The following is a 12,703-nucleotide window of genomic DNA, read 5'->3' as shown; positions in this document are numbered from 1 at the left end:
TATCTACACTCCTATAAAGCTTTCCACTGACAAACATGAAAATCATGAAATCCAGAATATTTGAATGCAACCTATGCAGAGACACAGTCAGTTCAGATACACCAATACACAGAAACATGCACATTTCAGTAAATTGAATTAAATTAAATCCTAAATATAAGCCCATCGTAACAGCAGTGTATATGGTATCAAAAGCACAGGATCATCAAAAAAATGAACTGTTGGATTTGCAGCCAAAACAAGACTAATGGGGACGAACAGGTGGAATATGCAAATAGATTTGTGATTCAATGTCATTTTCAAATTAATTCAATACTCTAGAGTGTAACCAGAGACAAAGATTCCACAAAAGAAGATTTGTTTTCTTTGATCATGGCTAGCCTGCCAGTTGCATGCTGACAGGTTCTCTGTTTAAGCAGGCAAATTCTATGACTTAAATTTGCTATTCACCTAATTTCCATAGTAATGAAAGTAACTTATCAAGAGCTTATGAGCTAGAGATAGCAACCATTGAAACCTCCAGCTTAAAATGCCTTAAAAAAAGAACAACAGACAGACTTTCAGAAATAAGCTTAAATAAATAAAAAAACGACCCTCCAAATTTGAATTGTTCACTTGCTCAGGTGCCTGCTGTTTCCATTCTTTCCCCTTTATTGTCACTCACGGAATTATATAATTAAGCATCTGACTGTTAAAGTAGTTTCCATATTGTGCACTAAACGAAAGAGAGTTTAAGGAGCTCGATGCTTGGTTTCATTCAGCAATAGTCTATTTTCACAAAACAACATAAGTTAGGTCTCAAAGAGCAGAGATCTGCATCACGGAATACTGTTAAGAAATGACAATTATTCAAGAAAAGTAAAAATAACACCATCTGATTTGGTTTACAAATATGTCCTACTGAACATTAGCAAATTACTTTCATCTGTGGATTTTGTGGCAGCTCTTTACACAATAGTTGATTTCATTTGTAGATGAGCTGCATCCTTGCCTTCTAATTGACTGGTATAGGTGGCAATTTTCTATTACAGACCAATTATCAATTCAACACTCTGAATCCTGAACAGATTGGTCTCTTGGGATTGATCTTGTTTTTGCCTGATGAAAACTGCATTATAATAAGGTTGCTTTTCCTCTATATCAATGGGATTAGTAATAACATTGCATGTAAGTCCATATTATTAAAAATATCTGAGAAGCAAGGTTTGACATTTTTATCAGCCTGCTCCACAGGAATAGTGATTACAGTGCCAGGACAACATGACACAGTTTCACATGGTGTACTATGAAAGCACTATTATTGTTGTTACTTAGACAGAAACAATGGCAGGAATTCATACTGTTTCATTATAACTCTTACAAAAATGTATTTGTTTGACGTTTAACAGAAAACAAAATGAAGTAGTGCAAGCCATGCCTATTCTTTTGAATTATTTTGAAATATGTCACAATAGAAAGCTAAGGAATTTGGTGGTGAAACAGGTAAAGGAACAATATATTGCATTTATATCACACATTTAATGTAGTAGAGCACCCCAAGACATTTTACAGGAGTGTAATCAAGTATAATGTTACATTGGGCTGTATGAAAGATATTACATGTGAATAAAAGCTTGATCAAACATGTAAGCTTTAAGGAATGCCATAAAGGATAAGAAAACATATGAGAGGCAGAATGATTTAAAGAGGAGATTCAGTTCTTAGCACCTGAGATGGTCGGAAGTAAAAGGATAAACAGCAGGCTTTACAAGGATGCTAAAGCCTTGGAGAGAGAGCAAAGAGATTAACTATAATTATACCAGGAATGAGGGATTTGAGATACAAGGAAAGATTAGAGAAATTGAGTTTGTTCTCTTTGGAGTAGAGAAGATTAAGAGGTGACCTTAATAAGGTATTCAAAATAATGAGCAATTTTGACACAGTAAAGAAGGGTATTCTGTTTCCAGTAGTTGGTCAGTAAATAGGAGGCATCATTTCAAGATTGAATGAGAGCAAAGAGTGAGATGACGAGAAACTTCTTTACTCAGAAAATTGTTAGAATTTCGAATGAACTGTGTGGGACAGTGGTGTAGGTGGATTTCATATAAGGTTTCAAAAGTGAACTGGAAATATGTTTGAAAGTGATTAATTTAGAGGGCAGTGGAGATAGGGCTGGAGAATGGGACTAGCTGTGTAGCTCTTTTGAGAACTGATAGAGACATGATGGTTCAAATGGCCATCTTCTGTACTGTTAATGCTATGATTCTACATCATATACTTGCATGGGAATGTGCCCTGGGGAGGAGATGTTGGGTGTTACAGATGACCAATGCAACAGAAGGAATGGTCCCTTCAGAAAGCTGAAAGGGGAGGGGAAAATGTGTTTGCTGATGCTTTCTTGCTGGTAATAACAGAAATGGTGGAGGATAACCTGGTGAATGTGAGGGCTATTGAGAGTGGAAGATGAGGTCAAAACTAACTTTATCATTAATTGCATGATTGCTTTGAGGTGGGAAGTTCAACACTTTCAGGTCCTAGCCAAGATTCCCATTTTCAAATGGCTGACGGCTAGTGCTTATCCTTTTATTGTCACTCTCACTTCATTTACTTGCAACTTTGTTCCTTTATCTGCCCTCTTACCACTCCCTTCTTTCTTGAACAATATACTCTTTTGTCATCTAACCTTTTCTGCCTTCCACCTTTGAGAAGGGAAGAGTTTCAAAGCTATCCCGGCAAGCTGGGAAAGAGTGCAAGAGCAGCCAGAGGCCAGAGGCCAAAGATCACAGAGAATCACAGAAGTTTCTATGGCTCACTATCCAGGAAAGTGGTGAGGGGGTGCTCACATTCAGAGTGAAAAGATCAAATTTATGAGGATTTGAAACAAAGTTGGAAGATTTGCATTTTTTTCCCTTAAGAGACACTCTAATAGGAAAATCTCACTGCAAAATTTAGTTCTGGGTTACAAGACATTAGACTAGAAAGGGAAAAAGGTGTAAGTTAACCCTTGGGAATTAAGAATCGTTTTGGACTGAACCTGAGAAAATGGAATAATGATTTAAGGATCAGTATAACATATACTGTGAAGTGAGCTTTTCAGTTGTGTTAAAAATAAAATTGGAAAGTTCAGTTCCACAGTTAAAAATGTAAAGTTGTCTACAACAACTTCAGTGGTGTTTAGTAAATAGTATTTTTGGTCTTGTTGCTACAGTAAAGGTCTTAAAACATGAAATCTTGTCATGTCAGCCAGTGTTGATGAGTTTGCTGCTCAGACAGAGATGTGGGTCATTTCCCACAGTCTTTTTATTTCTCCTCATTCTGCATTTATACTGTGACAGATCATGATTGGCTGAAGCCTCATTCACAAACTTGTGTTCACTTTCTCCCCTTCCATGTTCAAATCCTGGTCATGACAAATCTATCAAATCCTAATCGATGTTTGGCTTCCAGTTCCTGACTGCAAAATATCTCCATCTAATAGCCTAGAAAAATTAAAAACTGGAAGTTTGAATCTATTTCTTTAAGTTATTTGCCTCTACAGTGATCATACAGGTAATTATTTGTTCATCTGGAAGAATGTGTGGTCTCTAAAATATAGCTTGTGTTAAAACTCCCAACCTTGAAAAAATCTATCATTACTGTATATTATACAGTATCACGCACAAAGAAAGCAAGCAGCAAGTGAAATATCTTTGGAAACCCAGCAGAAAAGATCCTGCCTCAAATTTTGCACTGACTGCATTGGAAAATCAGAGAAAATTCAAGACAATCTTAGTTGAGTCAATTAAGGAAAAGGGCAGTAGGAAATTCAGGGAATTAGGATCTAGATTAGAGTGGTGCTGGAAAAACACAGCAGGTCAGGCAGCATCTGAAGAGCAGGAAAATCTACATTCTGGGCAAAAGCCCTTCATCAGGAATGAGGCAGGGAGCCTCTGAGGTGGAGAGATAAATGGGAGGGGGTGGGGCTGGGGATAAGGTAACTAAAAGTACAATAGGTGGATGGAGTTAGGGATGGAGATGATAGGTTGGAGAGGAGGGTGGAGTGGATAGATGGGAAGGAAGATTGGCAGATAGGACAGGTCATGAGGATGGTATGAGTTGGCAGGTTGAAACTGGGGTAAGGTGGGGGGAGGGGAAATGAGGAAACTGGTGAAGTCCACATTGATGCCCTGAAAATGAAGTGTTCCAAGGCAGAAGATGAGGCGTTCTTCTTCCAGGCGTTGAGTGGTGAGGGAGTAGTGGTGGATGAGGCCCAGGACATGCATGTCCTCAGCCACGGGGTGGTGGGGTTGATTGGTGCGGGTGTCCCGGAGATATCCCCTGGCGGAAATGTCGGTGGATGATGCGGTTTATGCAGAGGTTGGTAGGATGGATGGTGAGGACTGGGGGGGTTCTGTCCTTGTGGTTGGAGGGGTGGGGCTTGAGGGCAGAGATGCGGGACATGGATGAGATGCATTGGAGAGGATCTTCAACCAGGTGGGAAAGCAAATTACTGTCCTTAAAGAAGGAGGCCATCTGGTGTATTCTGTGGTGGAACTGGTTTCCTGGGAGCAGATATGGCGGAGGTGGAGGAGTTGGGAATACGGGATAGCATTTTTGCAGGAGGTAGGGTGGGAAGCGGTAGCTGTGGGAGTCAGTGGGTTTGTAAAAAATGTCACTGTTAAGTCAGTCATCATTGATGGAGATGGGGACGTCCAATAAGGGGAGGGAGGTGTCAGAAATGGTCCAGGTGAATTTAAGGTCTGGATGGAATATGTTGGTGAAGTTGATAAATTGCGCAATCTCCTTGCGGGAGCACGAGATGGCGCCAATGCAGTCATCAATGTAGCGGAGGAAGGGGGGGTGAGTGGTGCCAGTGTAACTACGGAAGATGGACAGTTCTACGTAGCCACCACCCATGCCCTCCACCTCCTTCAAGACTTCCATTTCCCGGCCTCCAATGTCTCATCTTCACCATGGATATCCAATCCCTCTACACCTCCATCCACCATGACAAGGGCCTCCAAGCCCTCCATTTCTTCCTCCCCCAACATCTCCACCAGTACCCTTCCACTGACACTCTCATTCATTTGGCTGAACTGGTCCTCACCCTTAACAGTTTCTGTTTTGAATCCTCCCACTTCCTCCAGACGAAATGGGTAGCCATGGGCACCCGCATGGGCCCCAGCTATGCCTGTCTCTTTGTTGGATACATAGAACAGTCCATCTTCCGTAGATACATTGGCACCACTCCCTACCTCTTCCTCCGCTACATTGATGACTGCATCAGCGCCACCTCGTGCTCCCGCAAGGAGATTGAGCAGTTCATCAACTTCACCAGCACATTACACCCTGACCTTAGATTCACCTGGACCATCTCTGACACCTCCCGTCCCTTCCTGGACCTCTCCATCTCCATCAATGAAGACTGACTTAAAACTAACATTTTTTTACAAACCCACTGACTCCCACATCTACCTGGATTACACCTCTTCCCACTCTACCTCCTGCAAAAATGCTATCCCGTATTCCCAATTCCTCCACCTCCGCTGAATCTGCTCCCAGGAGGACCAGTTCCATAACAAAACACACCAGATGGCCTCCTTCTTTAAGGACCGTAATTTGCCTGACCACATGGTTGAAGATGCCCTCCAACGCATCTCATCCATGTCCCGCATCTCCACCCTCAAACCCCACCCTCCAACCGCCCCTCACCTCCATCCAAGGCCCCAAAGGAACCTTCCACATCCATCAAAGTTTGATATGCACATCGACCAATGTCATTTATTGTATCTGTTGCTCCCGTGCAGTCTCCTTTACAGTGGGGAGCCTGGATGCCTCCTAGCAGAGCACTTTAGGGAACATCTCTGGGACACCCGTACCAATCCACCCCACCGCCCCGTGGCCCAATATTTCAACTCCCCCTCCCACTCTGCCAAGGACATAGAGGAACTGGGCCTTCTCCACCGCCACTCCCTCACCACTCAATGCCTGGAGGAAGAACACCTCATCTTCCACCTCAGAACACTCCATCCCCAGGGCTTCAATGTAGACTTCACCAGTTTCCTCATTTCCCCATCCCCCATCTTACCCCAGTTGTTTCAACCTGCCAGCTCAGCACCATCCTCATGACCTGTCCTACTTGCCAATCTTCCTTCCCACCTATCCGCTCCACCCTCCTCTCTGACCTATCACCTCCATCCCCACCTCTATCCCCACCACTATCTACCTATTGTACTCTTAGCTACTTTCTCCCCAGCCCCTCCCATTTATCTCTCCACCCCTGAGGCTCCCCGCCTCATTCCTGATGAAGGGCTTTTGCCGGAAATGTCGATTTTCCTGCTCCTCAGATGCTGCCTGACCTGCTGTGCTTTTCCAGCACCACTCTAATCTAGACTCTGATCTCCAGCATAGGTAGTCCTCACTTCCGCCTAATTCAAGGAATTAGTCTGGGTCACTCTGGAAAACCTTCTCACTCCTATTTAGTGTGCATCATGGTATTCAGTTTAGAGGAACTAAATAAAGGTAAATAACTTCAAGTGGTTGGAAAGAGAATTCAGGATAAAGTTAAAAAAAGTAATGCTTGGAAATGAATGTTTTAGATTTTTAGATTAGATTAGATTAGATTACATTACAGTGTGGAAACAGGCCCTTCGGCCCAACAAGTCCACACCGACCCGCCGAAGCGAAACCCACCCATACCCCTACATTTACCCATTACCTAACCCTACGGGCAATTTAGCATGGCCAATTCACCTGACCCTGCACATCTTTGGACTGTGGGAGGAAACCGGAGCAATCTTTATCATTTTAAGACATCCAGCACCTCCTGTTCTCCAATGTGCATTCTTTTCAAGACATCACTATGTATTTTCCCAATCCACACAGTCAGTCGCCTGAGGCGGGAAGTGAACCCGGGTCTCAGGCTCTGTGAGGCAGCAGTGCTAACCACTGTGCCACCGTGCCGCCCACTATGCCACCGTGCCGCCCACATGTTCTTGATTGTACTGAAGTTCCATTTTGAAATATACAAGATGGGTCAGATTAGTATGTTCCATTTGTAAGTTTAACCGCTTTTTCTTTATTTGAATAATGTGTTGTTACAGAGAGCATTTAAATGTTCTTCTGCAAGAAATGTAATTTTGATACAATTGCATCTCAAAAAAAAGTTTTGTTTAAAGCAATCCAAAGGCATTTAACTGCAATATCAAGTTTTACTCATTTCCTGTCTCAACCTCATTGTTGTCGCACAAAAGGATGCAACAGATAAAATATGCTACCTAATCTGGGTGTCATCAAAGCCATTTCCTGCCCTATTTCTCTCTATTTTTGGATCCTTAGCACAAAAGCATATTAGAAATATTTTGAAGTAACGCAGTTGGTATTTTACAGTTCTTCATAAATGGAATGGTTGAAGCAATGACACAAGGCATTGTGAGATTTGCAGGATCGTACATCCTAAATTTCCACAAAGTTCTCCCGACTCCATCTGTGAAAGATGTAGAGATACAACATAGATACCTGCAAAATGATCATTATGCAGTTTTCTCAGGTTACTTTGCTGGGCTCCTGTCAATGTGGGTTCCTTAGAGTATCCTGTAAATTTTATTAATTTCTTATTGAGGAATTCCCCTACATGTGTCTAAAATTAAGTTTAACTTGAAAGTTGTCCAACAGCTGCAACAACTTGCAAATATGTTTTGCCTTTAATGTACAAAACATTCCAAAAACATTGCACAAGCCCCATCAAACTAGATTGGACAGTATATATCAAATAAAGAGCTATTAGGAGAGATGAGACAGGTTTAAAGCTGTGATCAAGGGGGAGCAGGTAGAGAGGCAAAGAGGTTTAGAGATGGAATTGCAGAGGTTAGAACCTAGTGCTTCAGGGTAACAAACGTGGAACAATTAAAACTGGGAATGCACAAGGGGCCAGAAGGAAGAGTGTAATTATTCTGGAATGTTATAGAACAAGGAAAGATTGCAGAGTCAGGGGAGGCAAAGGCTGTGGAGGGAGTTGTAAAGGAGATTGCAAGTTTTAGAATCGAGGCATTGGTCAGCAAGGAGCCAATGGTGATCAGTAAGCACAGGGGTGAATCAAGAGTTAACAGTCATAAAGGCTAGGTGTATTTCACAAAGGCATTAGTGAACTGTCAATTAATTTCTTGTTTCATTTCATCCTTTTTTAAAATGTTTTAATATTTTGTGTCAAAGTAGACCAATACTCAAGCTTCTGTTTAAAACAGGTTAAAGGTTAACCTATTGCAAGCCATTGTTGAAGGTTCCTTTAGAACAAATGGATAAAATTAACTTTAAAAATGCAAATTACCAAGAATAAATAAGACAAAAGAATACTTATAAGGAGGATGTCCCAACAAGTCTCTGTGGTAGACTATTGGGGTCCATTATCTGAGTGCCTTTTAGCTGAAAAGAATATTTTAACTTTTGAAGTCAGATCCAGTGGCTGTAATGGCTTATGTAGGTGAATACTTGATGTTTTCCTGTATAGGTAGACACAGCAGCTCAGCAGACTTTGGAAGGGAGATTTTCATTGTCTCCACTGTTGGTGTGTTTTCAGCGCTTACACACTGCTTGGCTTCCATTAACAAGAACAGCATTAGGTTTCTATATACTTGTCTTTATATCTTCCTTCAGTCAATTGTTCTCCTCCTGAAATATCTCCACAGAAGCCAACATTCTGTCACCAAGTCACCCTTTCTTTACATGTGGAGAATTCTTGGCACTGATCCAGCTCCCTCAGAACTTGCTCTCAGAGTGAACAGAACCTCTGATATTCCTGTTCTGTCAGTCAGGCCTCGCTGATTGGAACAGACTTGGGGGCGGCATGGTGGCACAGTGGTTAGCACTGTTGCCTCACAGCGCCAGGGACCTGGGTTAAATTCCCACCTCAGGCAACTGTCTGTGTGGAGTTTGCACATTCTCCCCGTGTCTGCATGGGTTTCCTCCGGGTGTTCCGGTTTCCTCCCACAGTCCAAAAATGTGCAGATTACGTGAATTGGCCATGCTGAATTGCCTGTAGTGTTAGGTGAAGGGGTAAATTTAAGGGGAATGGGTTTGAGTAGGTTGCTCTTCGGAGGGTCAGTGTGGACTTGTTGGGCCCAAGGGCCTGTTTCCACACTGTAGGTAATCTAATGTAATCTAATCATAAAAAGATTGACAGCCCCAATCAGGGAACCCCTATTCTATGAAGTTTACCTGGCTGACCTTGTTACAATCACTTACACCCTCTCCATCCACATCAGCCCCTCAAATGATCTGAGGATGTTGCTTAGAGTCTTATACTAGAGTTTTGCACACAAGCTGCTATAGGCCATTTCTAAAGAGGTTTCTGATGATTTTGGGGAATCAAGGGTTCCGAAAACAAAGAAGTTAATTACACTGAGTTCCTTTGATGTTCTTCCTCGAGTGTGCTGTTCTCTCTAAAGCTTGGATTCTCATACCCCTAATATCTGTTTGCCAACTTCTGGTGTTTCAAGAAACTTTGTATACCCAGGCATGTGTCTCTTACTTAGAACTTGCAGATGTCCAGTAAGGTGATCTGTAGCAGCCATGCTTGTAGCTTCTTGTGCCCATTTAAAGTAGGAATTATTTTTTCAACAATGTATAATTTCATAATTCTTTGTTTGTGACATAAAGACATGAATAAAGGCTTGGACATCAGATGAACCAAAACAGGACAGAGCTGGGCAATGTTACGTAGATGGAAAAAAGTGGTATTTACGCTGGAAGAAATTCCTGGAAATTCTCTGAGGATTTCATTTAAAGAGACTGGGTTCTATGTTTACCTGATAGAAGTCCCTATGAGAAAAGGAATGGTTGGCATTGGGCCTTCTGGCTCAGGCCAATCTGAAGGAATAACACAAGAAATAAATGAGGTCAGGTAGAATAACATCAGCCTCTGCAGAAAAAACAATGAGGACATCAAGGACAGCTTTCAGCAGAAGGTCCTATCTCTCCAACATCTTCTAGAGCATGATTCATGCATTCACATGATCCAAGACCTGTACGGAAAGAGACTGCACTTTACCAGTGAGCTCATAACCAGTGAGCATGTGGAACAAAACCCCATCCCTTAGAATACAGTCAAGACTGAATATCCTGTAGCTTTTGTTTTACACTATGGGCATATGCAAAGTTGCTGTATGTAATATGACATTTCACAATCCTTGACACCTTTACTGAAGGGAGCTCTCTGTGGCTTTATACACTTGGTGGAATGACTACGTAACAACCCCTGTTGTCAGTGAGGACCAGAGGTGCAGACCATTCAGATTCAACTGGATTGCAGGATTTCTCATGGACTGGGGATCAGTTGACTCACACATGTAGCAATGCAAGCACCTCATTTGGACTTGGAAGTTCAGGAATAAGATGGGATTCCACTCCCTCAAAGTATTGTTCACATGCAACCATGAGCTGTGGATGATTCAGGTAAACACCTGTTATCCAGTTAGTTGCATCATGAAACAATCACAGATCTTTCAGCATCCAACATAATTGCATGGGTGGTGTCAGGGTGACAAGCAACATACTCTGTTGCCATGGCTAAGGTCACTGGTGACTTGCTGCACTCTCCACTGTCTGCTGGTCATGAGAGATTGGGTGTTACCACCAGCAACTGAAGATGCGTTTGAGGGGTATATGCTATCATCAGACTTTTTGTCACATACTATACCTTCCAGGACTTAGAGAGTCTGTCATCTGCAGCCAATTGTGTCAAATCTTTCCTTATGCAGATCACTTTTGAAATGATCACCACCACCCATACCCACAAACCATCATCACGCACTATTTATACTAAAAATAATTAAAACATTACAATAACCAAAACACTTACAAACCTTAAACCATTTGACCTGGTGCTTACCCTCAGTGACTATAAGTGGTGTTGTCAACCTGGTGCTCCTGTGGAATGCAAGAAACCCATTGCTGGGAGTAGGCAAGGTGAATGGCTGCTGTGAATGTGAAGGCGGGAGTTCAGATGACCCTGGCAATGTTCATGAGAAGCTATAAGTTGTGATGCATTTGCCTCAGGCTACAAGTTTGAGTAACTGACAGATGTCTACAAGCACAATGACAGAATAACAATGAGAGAGCAGGAATACCAGCATTTGCAGAAAAATAAAATGAGCTCCTACTCTCCTTTCTCTTGGGATTCTTCCTCCTATTTCAGTTCCTTTCAGGAGAAGGGTGGATCTTTCTGCTGGGAGTCTTCAATGTTAAGGCCAGAGAGTACATCTTGTTTTGCCACTACATGAAATGTGATGAGACAGTGTTGGAACTTGGTAGATAAATTTTCAGGTATAAATATGGAGGTGTAAGAAAGCTAAAGTGTTGACATGTCCCTGGAGGTGCTGTCTGTGGGCATGGCATGCCTTGATCCCTTTGATTGAGGAGTATGACATGATGGAGTTCGGCTATCCCTCCTCCTGGTGAATTCCTGCTGTCTCATATTATATAGTATTTTTTTCCTGGAAAAGGAGTGGTGATTGCGAATGAATATTTTGGCAGATATGTTTTGTGTGTTTATGTAAAGTCTCACACAGTCAATGAGCAGGTGTCTAAAGGTGTGGGTCATACTTGTGAAGGATTCTACATGTTTTAAGATATTAGGGAAAGGTATAGAGGAGATGTCAGAGGTAGGTTCTTTACATAGAGAGTTGTGAATGCATGGAATGAGTTGCCAGCGGTAGTGGTAGAAGCAGAGTCATTAGGGATATTTATGCAACTGCTGGACTGGCACATGGAGAGCAGTGAGTTGAGGGGTGAATAGGTTAAGTTATTATATTTTACACTAGGATTAAACCTCGGCACAACATCGTGGGCCAAAGGGCCTGTTCTTTGCTGTACTTTTCTATGTTCTATGTGTCAAGTGAGTTTCAACATATTGTCAAATTGTGGATGTGTTGTGTTAAGTTTGTGGTGTTGGTGGTGGTACAGATTTTGACAAAAAGTTTTGTGAGATAGAATCTTATGTAGACCACTTATACACAGTCATTAATCTTGTTGGGGCTCTGAAACAAATGCCCTCAGCACAGTGCTCCTAGCTGTAACACATTGAAATCTTCTATCTGCTGCATTTAACATATCGCTCCTCAGTTGTATCTCCTTCATAAGGATCTCTGGTGTTGCTTTTGAGAACCACTGAGACTTTTCCTTCAGTTCTTGACCCATCCTGCCATCCTCCTCCTTCAGCTTCAATGGGCCAGCTGTAAATTCAAGATCCTCAATGGAAATATGGATATGAAGGCTAAATTCCAGCTCGTATTTTAGTGCACCAGGCACATTTACGGTACAGCAATTTGTAAATAGCCCTTAAATTGTGTGCTAAATCCAAACAATGATTTTTATTTTGTTCATTCATGGGGCATTAACATTCCTGGCTAGGTCTCTAATTGTCCCTGAGAAGCTAGTGGTGCACTACAGTCCATACCTAATACTGACATCAGCAGTGCTGTTAGAAAAGGAATTCCAGGATTTTGACTCAGCAATAGAGAAGAAACAGTTCCGGCCAGGATGGCAGAATATGTATGCAGCAGTGTTCTCAAGCACCTATTACTCTTGAAATAGGAATCATGAGTTTGGAAGGTGCTGCCGAGTTGCTTGGTGACTTGCTGCAGTGCCTTCTGTAGTAGTACATGATGCTGCCACAGTGTGCTGGAACGTTTAAAGTGGTGGTTGGGATGTTGATCAATGGAAGTTGCTCTTGGAAGTCGTTTAGCATCCT

The sequence above is a fragment of the Chiloscyllium plagiosum genome, chromosome 2 (assembly GCF_004010195.1).
Source record: "Chiloscyllium plagiosum isolate BGI_BamShark_2017 chromosome 2, ASM401019v2, whole genome shotgun sequence".
Lineage (NCBI taxonomy): Eukaryota > Metazoa > Chordata > Chondrichthyes > Orectolobiformes > Hemiscylliidae > Chiloscyllium > Chiloscyllium plagiosum.
Note: the sequence above shows the minus strand (reverse complement) of the source record.